This window comes from Pristis pectinata, chromosome 5 (assembly GCF_009764475.1).
Source record: "Pristis pectinata isolate sPriPec2 chromosome 5, sPriPec2.1.pri, whole genome shotgun sequence".
Lineage (NCBI taxonomy): Eukaryota > Metazoa > Chordata > Chondrichthyes > Rhinopristiformes > Pristidae > Pristis > Pristis pectinata.
This window is the reverse complement of record NC_067409.1, coordinates 68,494,230-68,509,161: the sequence shown is the minus strand read 5'-3', so window position 1 is coordinate 68,509,161 and position 14,932 is coordinate 68,494,230. Positions and strand designations below refer to the sequence as shown.

General features: G+C 43.7%; 1 protein-coding gene across 4 annotated transcripts in view; it reads left to right on the top strand.

Annotated features, from left to right (window-relative positions):
• fbxl7 (F-box and leucine-rich repeat protein 7) overlaps window positions 1-14,932 on the top strand; it is a 143,665-nt gene that overhangs the window by 106,014 nt on the left and 22,719 nt on the right. The window lies entirely within an intron of this gene.

The following is a 14,932-nucleotide window of genomic DNA, read 5'->3' as shown; positions in this document are numbered from 1 at the left end:
CAATACTCACCCAGCCTCACAGTTCTAACTCATAACACCAAAATAGAGGAGCTACTGTTGGCTAAACAATTGATTCTCCTTCTCCCTGCCCCAGGCATAGGGGTCTTCCTTGTAATAATTAGTCTCCGGAGTACTCACTGCTCCACACCTGAAATCCTTCATTATTCTCTTTTTTTATCATTTCTGCACTGTTATACTTTGATTCCTTTGGTTCTGGTTTATCTAGCTAGCCTGTGTTCACTTTTGATTGCCTCCGGCCCAAAGCTACAGGTAGCATTACCTCATTGCTCTTCTTCCAAATGTCAGTTCTGTTGCTTTTCCCTGAGTTAGGCCATTTTAAACCAGTTACAGCCAGTTGAAGTCAGACACTGAGCTCAATTATTTCAGTTCAGGCCCAGACTGCCCTTCCATTAGTCTGCAGCAGGTTATCAGTAGGGACTTTGTTGCGTCCACTTTCAGTTGCTTTAATCCACCATCCCTGAGCAAGAAACAGTTCAGGAAACAGTTCACAAAATGGTGGTCATAAGAACAATCTCACAAAGTAGTGGCCTCCATTCCTTCCACCACATGGCAACAACAAAGACATTTGACTTGTCTACTTCCACTGTCCTGGACTCATTCTGCTTAGCTGTTTTGTAGATTTTTAATTCCTTCAAGGCCAACAATGGTAGGAAGCAGAGGGTGATGGTGAAAGTTTGTTTTTTGGACTGGAGAGCTGTGACTAGTGGTGTTCCCCAGGGCTCATTCTAGGCCCATAACTATTTGTCGTCTATATCAATGATCTGGATGAGAATGTACAAGGCATGGTTAGTAAGTTTGCAGATGACACTAAAATAGGTGGTGTCATTGACAATTACGATGGTTATCAAGATTTACAGAGGGATCTTGATCAGCTGAGTAAGCAGGCCAAGGAATAGCAAATGGAGTTTAATTTGGATAAGTGAGAGGTATTGTATTTTGGGAAGACAAATGAGGGTAGGACTTTCACAGTGAATGGTAGGGTCCTGGGGAATGTTGTAGAACAGATGGACCTTGGAGTTCAGACACATGGTTCCCTGTAAGCGGCATTGCAGATAGACAGGGTGATAAGGAAGGCTTTTGGCATGCTGGCCTTCATCATTGAGTACAGAAGTTGGGATGTTATGTTGCAGTTATAGAAGATATTGGTGAGGCCACATTTAGAATATTGTGTTCAGTCTGGGTCATCCTGCTATAGGAAAAATGCAATTAAGCTGGAAAGAGTGCACAGAAGATTTACGAGGATGTTGCCTGGACTCAAGGGACTGAGTTATGGAGAAAGGTTGAGCAGGTCGGGACTTTTTTCATTGGAGTGTAGGAGAATGAGAAGGTGATCTTATAGAGATGTATAAAATTATGAGGGGCATAGATAGGGTGAATGCACACAGTCTTTTTCCCAGGGTTGGGTAACCAAGAGCTAAAGGGCATAGGTTTAAGGTGAGAGGGGAGAGATTTAGTAGTAACCTGAGGGGCAACCTTTTCACCAAGAGGTGGTCAGTATATGGAATGAGCTGCTAGAGGAAATGGTTGAGGCAGGTACATTAACAATATTTAAAAAGTACTTGGACAGGTACATGGATAGGAAGGGTTTAGAGGATATGGGCAAAATGCTCGCAGATGGAATTAGCTTCGATGGGAATCTTGGTCAGCATGTTTTAGTGTTGTATGACTGTGACTCTAACTGCATTATAGTTTTAGTGATTTGAAATTACTTAGACTTATTTGGTGTAGATGTCAATTTAAATGGAGACACACGAGATTGCAGATGCTGGAATCTGGAACAACAAGCAATCTGCTGGAGGAACTTAGTGGGTCAAGCAGCATCTGTGGAGGGGGAAAGGAATTGTCAATGTTTTGAGTAATGTCAACAGTTCCTTTCCCTCCATAGATGATGTTCGACCTGCTGAGTTCCTCCAACAGATTGTTTGTTGTCAATTTGAATCCATTTTTTTTGGATTTAACCTGGTGTATGAATCTGGTGCTTTTGGGCTTCACACCGTGTTGGTCTGTCCATAGTCCTGGCATTTCCCTCCATTTCTATCACAATTCTTACTTCATGCACACATATTTCCCACACTTTGCTCCATCCTGCCCTTCACTGGGTAACAGCACCACTCAATAGATCCAAACAACGATGGAAGCATCATGTCCACTTTGAGATAGTGTGGGCTCAAGTGAGTAACCATCTCTTCAATTGATATATTTGAACAGCCCTCCCCATTTTAGATACTGCTATACCAAATACAGTAACATATCCATTGATAAGATAAGATAAGATCAGATCTCTTTATTAGTCACATGTACATTGAAACGCACAGTGAAATAACACACAGTGAAATACATCTTTTGCGTAGTGATTTGGGGGCAGCCCGCAAGTGGCGCCACACTTCCGGCGCCAACATAGCATGCCCATAACTTCCTAACCTGTACGTCTTTGGAATGTGGGAGGAAACCGGAGCACCCGGAGGAAACCCACACAGACACGGGGAGAATGTACAAACTCCTTACAGACAGTGGCCAGATTTGAACCCGGGTCGCTGGCGCTGTAAAGCATTATGCTAACCACTATGCTACTGTGCATGTGAATGTAAACAGAGTCCTAGTGACCTGAGGTTATCATATTGGATATTCTATCTATAGAAAGCTTCTTAGGTGCATTTTGCAGTTATATTAATGGAATAACACTGTATAATTGAGCTGAATTTTGGTGATTGTCATGTTACCCATGAAACTTCATTACACTCCCTCACAGGAGATCTAACTCTCACTTGCAATGAACTTTGGGTGGTAATGGTGATTTTGCCATTTTGATTGCTATCAGGAAAGGGATTTTTCCCAGTTGTGATCTTCAGAAGAGAGTGTGCTGAAAATAAGTTGTCCAGTGCTGGATAATCTTCAAACATAGGGCACAATTTCAGTAAGGCCTTCAACAAGGTCCAAAAGATTTTGACCCAAGTGATCAAGGGCAAGTTGGCAAACTGGATCTAAAATTGGCTTGGTGATAGGAAACAGAATGATAGAGGGTTGCTTTTGTGATTGGATGCCTCTGACAGGTGGTGTTTCACAGGGATTGGTGTTTGGGCCCTTGCTGTTTGTAATATATGTGAATGATTTGGATGTGGATGTAGGTGGCATTATCAGTAAGTTTGCAGATGACATGAAGGAGTTATTGACAGTGTGGAGGGTAGCGTTAGGCTACAAGGTGATATCGATGTGTTGGTGAAATGGGCTTAGAGATGCATTTTAGGAGCACTAATGAGGCTACGGCTTAAAACACGAATGGTGGAGTCCTAGGGAATATTGAGGAGCAGAGGGGCCTTGGTGTACAAGTCCAAAGATCCATGAAGGTGGCATCACAGATAGATAACATGAAGATGGTATCCATCTGGGACCTGCCTTCTTCTTGTTACTATCATCAGGGAGGAGATACAGGAGCCTGAAGACCCACACTCAATGATTTAGGACAACTTCTTCCCCTCTGCCATCAGATTTCTGAACAATCCATGAACCCATGAATGCTATCTCATTATTCATTTTTTTGCACTATTTACTTTTGTAATTTCTAGTAATTTTTATGTCTTTGCACTGTAGTGCTGCCGCAAAATAACTAATTTCACATCATATAAGTCAGTGATAATAAACCTGATTCTGTTTCTCCCCTGTCTCATTGGGCAGAAGGTACAAAAGCCTGAAAGCACATACCACCAGTCTCAAGGACAGCTTCTATCACACTGTTATAAGACTCTTGAATGGTCCCCTAGTATGCTAAGATGGACTCTTGACCACACAGTCTACTTTGTTATGGTTTTGCACCTTACTGTCTCTGTAATTGTAACACTTTACTCTGAATTATGTTATTGATTTTCCCTTGTACTACCTCAAATGTACTGATGTTGTGAAATGATCTGTATGGATGGGATGCAAAACAAATTTTTTACTGTCCCTTGGTACATGTGACAATAATAAACCAATTAGCATGGGTCAGGGGTTAGGCATTTAGTGGGGATCTGAAGGGGATCTTTATCACCCAGAGAGTGGTGAGTACCTAAAACACACTGCCGGAGAGAGTGGTGGAAGCAGTCACTGACAGCATTTAAGAAGTGCCTAGACAGTTACTTGCATCACCTAGGCGTAGAAGACTACGGGCCAAGTGCTGGGAGATGGGATTAAAATGGATGGGTGCCCACCAGTTGGTGCCAATGTGGTGGGCCAAATAGCCTGTTTCCATGCTGGATGACCCTATGTCAACTAGGTCACTTATCTCCTGCTATGCTGTTCGGTAAGATCATGGCATATTTGTAACCATACATCATCTGTCTTTGCTGTTGTTCCCTTCACGTTAGTCCCTGGAACATCCCCCACACCTACACTATCTAGGTGTAGGTGTGGGGGATGTTTTACTCTTTGGAGAGAAGGAGGATGAGGGGAGACATGATAGAGGTGTACAAAATTTTAAGAGGAATAGATAGAGTGGACAGCCAGCGCCTCTTTCCCAGGGCACCAATGCTCAATACAAGAGGACATGGCTTTAAAGTAATGGGTGGGAAGTTCAAAGGAGATATCAGAGGAAAGTTTTTTACCCAGAGAGTAGTTGGGGCATGGAATGCGTTGCTTGGGGTGGTGGTGGAGGCAGGTACATTGGTCAAATTCAAGAGATTGCTAGATAAACATATGGAGGAATTTAAAATAGAGGGATATGGGGGAGGTAGAGGTTAGATAGTCTTAGGTGAGGTTTAAAGGTCGGCACAACATTGTGGGCTGAAGGGGCTGTATTGTGCTGTACTGTTCTATGATTCTATGAAAAGGATCATTGGTGGCCTAGACAAAGTTAGTGATTGGTTGATAGGAGCTGTGTTCTGCAGTTCTGATGCTGAATTGTCAGATGATTTTAAGAGATCAGTGTGGCCATATTACATTGTCACTGTCACCTGGATCAGATGGAACCAAAGAAGGGAATTTTAATGGATGAACTTTCAGCATGATGAGGAATACAGAGAGGGTATGCAGAGCAGAGATATCAGTCAGAAGAGGAAAGAAGGAATGGGGGAGCGGGGGTGGCTGCCTCTCAACAGGAGGGCTATCCACACAGGATTCATTGGAAGAAGTTCTCCAATGTTTGTTGAGATCATGATTCTCTAAGAAGGACCCCACAGATGCTTCTGCAGCCACAAAGTTGGGCCAGAACCAATGTGCTATTGTCACCAAGAATTACTCCATCTTTGGCACTGGAGACATCAGTCGTATCTCTCCGTTATCATTAGGGAGAAAATGGAACGGCTCTAACATGTTCATCTCTTGAGTGTAGAGCATTAAGTCAAGCAATTCCTGCGGGTAGTGGTCCATGCAATGTTGCAAGTAGCCGTTAACTGTGGGTGCATTACTTTGAGAATCTCACACTCAAATCCCAAAACAGAGAGAAAGGGCAGGCATTCTTCCACCCTCAATTCATCTGGTGTAAAAGTAATGATGGTGCTTGATATTTGGAGAGCAGCCAGAGCTTGCTTATCTGGTAAGATTGTACTGACACAACTGTTTTAGATCAAATTAGATCAGAGTTGTGATTAAGGCAAAGATTATCTACCAAACAACTAGCTCCCTACACCAGTTTGAAACACGTGCAGAAGAAAAAGCAGATATAACGGTGCCGTAGTGGCATCCAAACGATCACAGAGCAAGCAACTGGGACCTCAACTTTCCCCTGCAACTGTAAAAGGTATAACATCTGTCCCTATACCTCCTCCCTCATCACCATCCAGGGACCTAAACAGCCCTTCCAGGTGAGACAGAGATTCATGTGCACCTTCTCCAACCTTGTTTATTGCATTCAGTGCACTAGATGTAACGTCTTCCACATTGGTGAGACCAAGGCGACCACTTTGCGGAACACCTGCGCTCTGTCCGCCATGGCCGTCTGGAGCTCCCAGTTGCTAGCCATTTTAATTCTCCTCCCCATTACCACATCGACATGTTTGCCCTCTGCCTCCTCCACTGCCAGGGTGAATGTAAAGAATAAATTTGGTCTAATTAGAACATTCCAAAATAGGAGGTGCTGGCAGTCTTGAAGCGCATAAAGGTGGATAAATCACTGGGGCCTGACCAGGTATATCCTAGGATTTTGTAGGAAGCTAGGTAAGAAATTGCTGGGGCCCCGGCAAAGATTTTTGTATCTTCCTTAGCCCATGGGTGAGATACTGGAAGATTGGCTTATGTTCTACCTTTATTTAAGAGGACAAGCCAGGAAACTACAGACTGGTGAACCTAACATCAGTGGTGGGAAAGTTACTGGAGGGGATTTTAAGAGACAGGATCTACCTGCATTTGGAAAGGCAAGGACTGATTAGGGATAGTCAGCATGGGTTTGTGCATGGGAAATCATATCTCATGAATTTGAGTGTTTTGAATAGGTGACCAAGAGGATTGACATGGCAGGGTAGTAGACATTATCTGCATGGACTTTAGTAAGTCCTTTGACGAGGTCCTGTATGGTAGGGTATTCCGGAAGGTTAGATGACATGGGATCCAGGGTGAGATAGCCAATTGGATACAAAATTGGCTTGGTGGTAAATGGCAGGGCTCTGGACCATGTTGCAGAACAGAGAGACCAAGGGGTACAAGTATATAGTTCCCTGAAAAAGACAACACAGGTAGACAATGTGGTGATGATGGCATTTGGCATGCTTGTCTTCATTGGTCAGGGCATTGAGTACAAGAATTGGGACATCATGTTACAATTGTACAATATGTTGGGGAGACTGCACTTGTGTGTAGTTCTGGTTGGTTTGTTATAGGAAAGATGTGACTAAGTTGGAAAGGGTGCAGAAACAATTCATATGGATGTTACCAGGACAGGAGAGCTTGAGTTATAAGGAGAGACTGGATGGGCTGGGACTTTTTTTACCTGGAGTGAAGGAGGCTGGGGGGGTGACCTTATGGAGGTAAGTAAAGTCATAAGGTGAATGGTCACAGTCTTTTTCCCGCGTAGGAGAGTCTACAACTAGATGGCATGGGTTTTAGGTGAGTGGGCAAAGATTTAGAAGGAGCTGAGGGGCAGTGGGTGGTGGGTATATGAAACAAGCTGCCAGAGGAAGTGGTAGATGTGGAAAAGACATTCAGACAGGTACATGGATAGGAAAGGTTTAGAGAGTTATGGGCCAAATTTAGGCAAATGGGACTAGTTGAGGTAGATGACTTAGTCAGCATGGATGAGTTGGGCCGAAGGGCCTGCTTCTGTGCTGTATAACTCTATGACTCAATTTAGATAATGTGCTTCTATGCCTTTACCTGAAAAATATAACATTTAACATTTTCCAGTGTTGTACTTCATTTGCCAGATCATTGCTCACTGACTGAACTGATCTATATCCCCTTGTTGACTCCATATGTCCTCTTTCGTACTTCCCTTTGTGTCATTTACAAATTTAGCAGCCATTTCACCCGTGGCTTCATCACAGCCATCATAAACTGTAAAATGTTGAAGCCCCAGCACCGATACCTGTGGCATACTACTCCTTATATCTTTGTAACCAGTTTATGCCCACATGTTTCCTGTTACTCAGCCAACCTTCTATCCACACCAATATGTTACCTCCTACACCATGAACTTTTACTTTCCACAGTAATCTGTGTGTACCTTATCAAATGCCTTCTAAATCTAGGTATAGTACATCCACTGATTCCCCCTTATCCACAGCACATGTTACTTCTTCATTGAACTCTCCCTTTCCCTTTCCCCTCCCTTTCCCTTTCCCCCACATGCCGGACTGGCATCAGTATCCAGGGGTATAAAATTTTCAGGTGAAACATAGGGATGTAGAAGAGGAGGTGGCATTGCACTGTTAGTCAAGGAATGCATTACTTCAGTATTGAGAGAGGATATCCTAGAAGGCTCCTCAAATGAGGCCATATGGGTAGTTAGAAACAAAAAGGGTATTGTCACTTTTCTGGGGGTGTATTACAGACCACCTAACAGTCAATGGGAGAGAGAGGAACACATATGCCGCTAAATAGCATAGAGATGTGATAAAAATAGAGTTACAGTACTAGGGGATTTCACTTTCCCAAATATTAGCTGGGTGCCTGAGTGTAAAAGCTCAGAGTGGGTGGAATTCCTGTGGTGTGTCCAGGAGAGGCTTTTAGATAAGCTCAAGAATATGCAGGAAATGGAGGGATATGAATCATGTGCAGGCAGAAAGGATTTGTTTAATTTGGCTTCATGCCCAGCACAAGCATTGTGGGCTAAATGGCCTGTTCCCATGCAGTACTGTTCTACGTAACTAGACCAATAAAGGAAGGAGCATTACTAGACTTTGTATTGGGGAATATGTCCGGTTAGGTGGAGGGAGTGTCAGTGGGGGAGCATTTTGCAAATAGTGACCATAACTCTGTATATTTCAAAGTGGTTTTAGAAAAAAGTAGGGATAGACCAGGAATAAAGGACTTAAGTTGGGGGAAGGCCAATTTCATTAAAACAAGACAGGATCTGGCAAAGATAGACTGGAAGCATCTACTTGCAGGTAAGTCTACATCTGCACAGTATTCAAAGGGGAAGTAACGAGAGTTCAGGACCAACATGTTCCTGTAAAAGTGAAAGCCAAGAGTAACAAGTACAGAGAATTTTGGATGCCGAGGGATATCAGGGGTTGGACAAGAGAAAAGATAAGCATTTAGAAGATATAGAGAACTAAAGACATGCGAAGCCCATCAAGGGTATAAAAAGTGTAGGGAGGTACTTAAAAACGAAATTAGGAAGCTAAAAAGGGTCATGAACTATCACTCACAGACAGGATAAAATAAATCCAAAGGCGTTCTATAAGTATATTATGGACTAAAGAAAAATCGGGGAGAGAGTCAGAGGTATGGGTGAGGTCCGAAATAAATACTTCACAAAGGAAACAGGCTCTTTAACTGGGAGGATTCAGTGAAGGGGAAAGTAAAATTCTAGTGCAAGTCTCCATATATAAAGGAGACACTCGATGCCTTGGCAGTCTTAAAGGTGGATAAATCCCCAGCACTGGATGGGGTTTATTGCAGGCTGCTATGGGAGACAAGAGAAGAGATTGCTATGGCTTGGGCTGAGATTTTTAATTCTTCATTGGACCTAAGTGAGGTACCAGTTACAGGAGAATGGCAAATGTGGTTCCCCTTTTCAAAAATGGTAGCCAGCTAGGTAAAGCCTGGTAACTGCAGATCAGTAGTAGGGAAGTTATTGGAACAAATTCTCAGGGACAGGATTAATGATCACTTGGAAACGCAGGGACTAATCAAAGATAGCCAAAGTGGTTTTGTCAAGGGCAGATCCTGTCTGAGCAATCTGGTAGAATTTTTTGAAGAGGTAACAAAGTGTATTGATGGGGACAGGAAAGTAGGTGTGGTTTACATGGACTTCACAATTTCTTCGACAAGGTCCCACATGGGAGACTGGTCCAAAGGGTTAGGGCCAATGGAATCCAGAGCAAGTTAGCAAATTGGATCCAAAATTGGCTTGGTGAATGAAGACAAAGATCCTTGAAAGTAGCAGCTCAGGTAGATAACGTGGTTAAGAGAAAATATGAGATACTGGCCTTCAACACAAGAGCAAGGAGGGTCATGCTCCAATTTTACAAATCATTGGTCAGACCTCAGCTGGGGTACTGTGTTCAGTTCTGGTCACCACACTGTAGAAAGGATGTGATAGCACTGGAGTGGGTGAAGAGGAGATGGGATGGAATGTTTCAGTTATGAGGATAGGCTGGAGAGTCTATTGTGTTCTCCCCGGAGCAGAGGAGGTTAAGAGACATATAAAATGATGAGGGGTATAGATAGGGTAGACTGCAGGGATCTTCTTATCAGAGGAAAGCTAGGGGACATAGATTTAGGGTAAGGGGATATGAGGGGGACCTTTTCCACCCAGCGAGTGGTCAGTACCTGGAATACATTGCCGGAGAGAATAGTGGAAGCAGAGTCACTGACAGCATTTAAGAAATCTCTAGATGAGCACTTGGAATCACCCAGGCATTGAAGGCTATGGGCCAAGTGCTGGAAGATGGGATTAATACGGCTGGGTGCTCACTGGTCAGCATGGATATGGTGGCCCAAAGGGCCTGTTTCTGTTCTTTATGACTAAGGGAGCACAGTTCCAAGATAATGGGGAAGTCAGTTAAGGCTGAAATTTGTAGAATTCCTGAAGGTGACAGCACAAGTAGACAGGATGGTGAAGGTCATACAGGATGATGGCCATTATCAGCCAGGACATAGAATACAAGAGTAGAAAGATATTGCTTTGTACAGTGTTGGTTCAACCACAATTGGAGATCTGTGAGTTTGAGTTCTGATTGCACTGGAGAGGATGCAGAGGAGATTCACCAGGATGTTGCCTAAAATGGAGTGTTTCCGTTATGGGCAGACACTGAATAGGCTTGGTTTGTTTTCCTTGGAGCAGAGGAGGTTGAAGGGTGACCTGATAGAGGTGTACAAAGTTATGAGACGCATAGATAGGGTAAATAGAATGCAGAACTGTACAGCACAGTTTGGGCCCTTCGGCCCACGATGTGCGCCGACCAATATAAACCTTATCCACCATCAATCTATCCTCCACCTCCCATAACCCTCTATTTTTATTTCATCCATGTGCCTATCCTGAGTCTCTTAAATGACCCTATCGTATTGGCCCCTAGCGCCACCCCTGGCAGTGCATTCTAGGCACCCACCACTCTCTGTGTAAAAACCCTACCTCTGACATCTCCCGTGAAATTTCCTCCACACATCTTAAATGGGTGACCTCTAGTATTGGCCATTTCTGCCCTGGGGAAAAGATGCTGGCTGTCACTCTGTCTATGCCTCTCATAATCTTATATATCTCTATCGTCTCCTCTCATCCTCCATTGCTCCAAACAGAAAAGCCCTAACTCACTCAACCTCTCCTCATAAGACATGTTTTCCAATCCAGGCAGCATCCTTGTAAATCTTCTCTGCACCCTCTCCAAAGCTTCCACATCCTTCCCATAATGTGGCGACCAGAACTGAACACAATATTCCAAATATGGTCTAACCAGAGTCTCTGCAACATTCCGTCTCGGCTCTTAAACTCAATCCCCTAGCTAATGAAGGCCAACACACCATATGCCTTCTTAACGGCACCATCAACTTGTGCGGCAACTTTGAGGGAGCTATGTACTTGGATCCCAAGATCTCTCTGTTCCTCCACACTGCTAAGAATCCTGCCATTAATCATGTATTCTGCCTTCAAGTTCAATCTTCCAAATGCCTTCAAGTTCAATCTTCCAAAGTGTATCACTTCATGCTTCTCTGGATTGAACTCCATCTGCCACTTCTCCGTCCAGCTCTGCATCCTGTCCATATCCTGTTACAACCTACTACAACCTTCTGCACTATCTACTACTCCACCAGCCTTCGTGTCATCTGCAAACTTTCCAACCCACCCTTCCACTTCTTCATCCAAGTCATTTATAAAAAGCACAAAGAACAGGGGTCCCAGAACAGATCCCTGCAGAACACCACTAGTCACTGACCTCCAGGTCGAATACTCCTCTTCTACAACCACCCTCTGCCTTCTATGGGCAAGCTAATTCCGAACTCACACAGCCACTTTTCCATGGATCCCATACCTCATGACTTTCTGGATGAGCCTACCATAGGGAACCCTGTCAAACGCCTTGCTAAAATCCATATATACTACATGCACTGCACAATCTTCATCAATTTGTCTTGTCAATTCCACAAAAAAACTCTACTAGGCTCGTGATGCACGACCTGCCCTTCACAAAACCGTTTTGACTATCCTTAATAAGACTATGCTTCTCCAAATGCTCATAAATCCTGTCCCTAAGAATCCTCTCCAATAGTTTGCCCACCACTGATGTAAGACTCACTGGTCTGTAATTCCCAGAATTATCCCTTTCACCTTTCTTGAACAATGGAACAACATTTGCCTTCCTCCAATCCTCCAATACCACTCCTGTGGCCAGGGAGGACTCAAAGATCATTGTTAATCTCCAGCAATCTCTTTCCTTGCTTCCCATAGCAGTGTTGGAGCTAATAAAAAGCATTAGGATAGATAATTCTTATCTGACCCCAGGGAATTATCTATCCTAATGCTTTTTATTAGCTCCAACACTGCTTCTTTCTTAACATTGATATGCTCCAACACATTTGCCTGTTCTACGCTAACCTCACATTTGTCTAAGTCCCTCTCCCTGGTGAACACTCAAGCAAAGTATTCATTCAGGACCTCCCCTACCTCCTTCGCCTCCAGACACATTTCCCCCCACCCCATCCCTGAGCAGTCCTACCCTCACTCTAGTTATTCTCTTGTTCCTCACATACGTGTCGAACGCCTTAGGGTTTTGCTTAATCCTACTTGCCGAGGCCTTCTCATGTCCCCTTCTAGCTCTCCTGTCCCCTCAAGTTCCTTCCTGGCTACCTGATAACTCTCAAGAGCCCTATCTGATTTTCGCTTCCTAAACCTTAAATATGCTTCCTTCTTCCCCTTGACTAAACCTTCCACCTCTCTTGTTAACAGTGGTTCCTCCACCCTACCACCCTTTCCTTGTCTCAGTGGGACAAACCAATCTAGAACCCCTTGTAAGTGGTCCCTAAACAACCTCCACATTTACCAGAGAACATCTGTTCCCAATTTACACTCCCAAATTCCTGCCTAATACCATCATAATTTGCCCTCCCCCAATTAAATTCTTTCCCATAATGTATGCTTCTATCCTTGTCAATGGCTATGCTAAAGGTCAGGGAGTTATGGTCACTATCTCCAAAATACTCACCCATCGAGAGGTCTGTCACCTGACCAGGTTCATTGCCTAGTACCAGATCCAGCATGCCTCTCCTCTAGTTGGCCTGTCTACATATATTGTCAGGAATCCTTCTTGTACACACCTAACAAATTCTGTCCCATCTAAACCTTTTGCACTAAGGTAGTGCCAATCAATATTAGGGAAGTTGAAGTATCCCATGATAACAACTCTGTTATTTTTGCACCTTTCCAAAATCTGCCTACTTAACTGCTCCTTAGTGTCCTGGTGGCTATTCGGGTGCCTATAGAATACTCTCAATAGAGTGATTGCTCCCTTCCTGTTTCTGACACCACCCACACTAACTCAATAGGGCAGACACAGTAGTGTAGCGGTTAGCGTAACGCTATTAGAGCACCAGTGACCTGGGTTCAATTCTGACTGCTGTCTGTAAGGAGTTTGTATGTTCTCCCCGCGTCTGTGTGGGTTTCCTCTGGGTGCTCCGGTTTCCTCCCACCTTCCAAAGATGTACGGGTTAGGAAGTTGTAATGTTGGTGCCGGAAGCGTGGTGACACTTGTGGGCTGCCCCCAGAACATTCTACGCAAAAGATGCATTTCACTGTGTATTTTGATGTAATGTGACTCATAAAGATTTCTTATCTTATCAATAGACGATCCCTCTTTTGATGTCCTCCCTTCCTAAAGCTGTGATACTATCCCTGCTTAGCAATGACACCCCCTCACACCTTCTACCTCCCTCCCTTGAGTGAATCCCTTAAGGATAGTAAGAAACTTTTCCCCATAACAGAGATGTCAAAAATTAGAGGGTATAGGTTTAGGGTAAGAGGATCAAAGGGGATCTGAGGAAGATGTGTTATGGAATGTGGAGCACACTACCTAACGGGTGGTGGAGGCAGAGGTTCTCACAGTCATTAAGAAGTATCTTGACTAGCACTTAAATGGCCATGGCTATGGAACAAATGCTGGTAAATGGGTCCTTGATGGTTGACGTGGACATGGTGGGCCGAAGGTCCTGTTTCTGTACTGTATAACTAAGTTACATTACAGGTGACAACAATGTTTCCAGCAGCACCCATGGTGGTAAAGTGGCTCAAGGAATTATCACAAGCAGTTTATTCTCTTTATTACAATGAATAATGCACTTGGCACAATCTCAGGCCAGTTGTCTCATATTATTGGATATTGAGTAGTGCCAAAAGGAAACTGAATTTTATATTTTGCTGACTGACTGGCTGGAGGAAAATCCATGGCTTCCAGTTTTAATTGAAACCAGAAATACAGTGATCCTTCTTGGTATTTGTTCTTTGCCCTTTTACAACTAAATTTGGCCACTTTTTCTGTGTCTACTTCTCCAAATGAATAAAATAAATCTGAAGAATTCCAAGATAATTAAGTTGCATTCAATGAGGTTAAGTGGCAGCAATGCATCCTATACTCACATTTGCTTCTGAGACTTGGACTATGTACAGAACTCGGAGCACTGCAGAGTCACTACTAGCGCTGTTCCTCCAAACCCCTCCAAAGCCACGTCAGTATGGTCCAATGATCCCAGAACCAAGGCCCATACTACCATCAGTTGAAATAGGCATTTTACTCCATGTTCCATCACAGCAAGAGATTACCAAATGGGTAAGGATGTTTCTCAGGTGTCTGAATACACCGGGTTAAACATGCTTCAGTACTTTTAGCACGGGGCTTTTTGTGCATGGTCTCATAGTCCATTTCTCAGTCCTGGCTCCTCTTCTGGGACCTCAATGATATCGCTTGCTCCACTCATTCCATCTGAGGAGCTAACAGCTGAGGCTGTTTGTACTTCTCCAGCTCATCAACATATCGGGCATGGAAGGTACCAGTGGTCTAGCTCCTTGGAGTATTTCCAGACGTTGAAACTTAGAATTTTGCTTGTATAAATGAAGAGGAATTTAGGTTTCACATGCTGTATGCACATAGAACATAGAACAATTACAGCACAATTTAGGCCCTTCAGCCCACAAAGCTGCGCCGAACATGTTCCTACCCTAGAAATTACTAGGCTTACCCATAGCCCTCTATTTTACTCAGCTCCATATACCTATCTAACAGTCTATTTGTATATACTTGTTTGGGTACTTTATTTCTAGTTAATGAGTTACTCTATTAAGTGGAGGCATGGC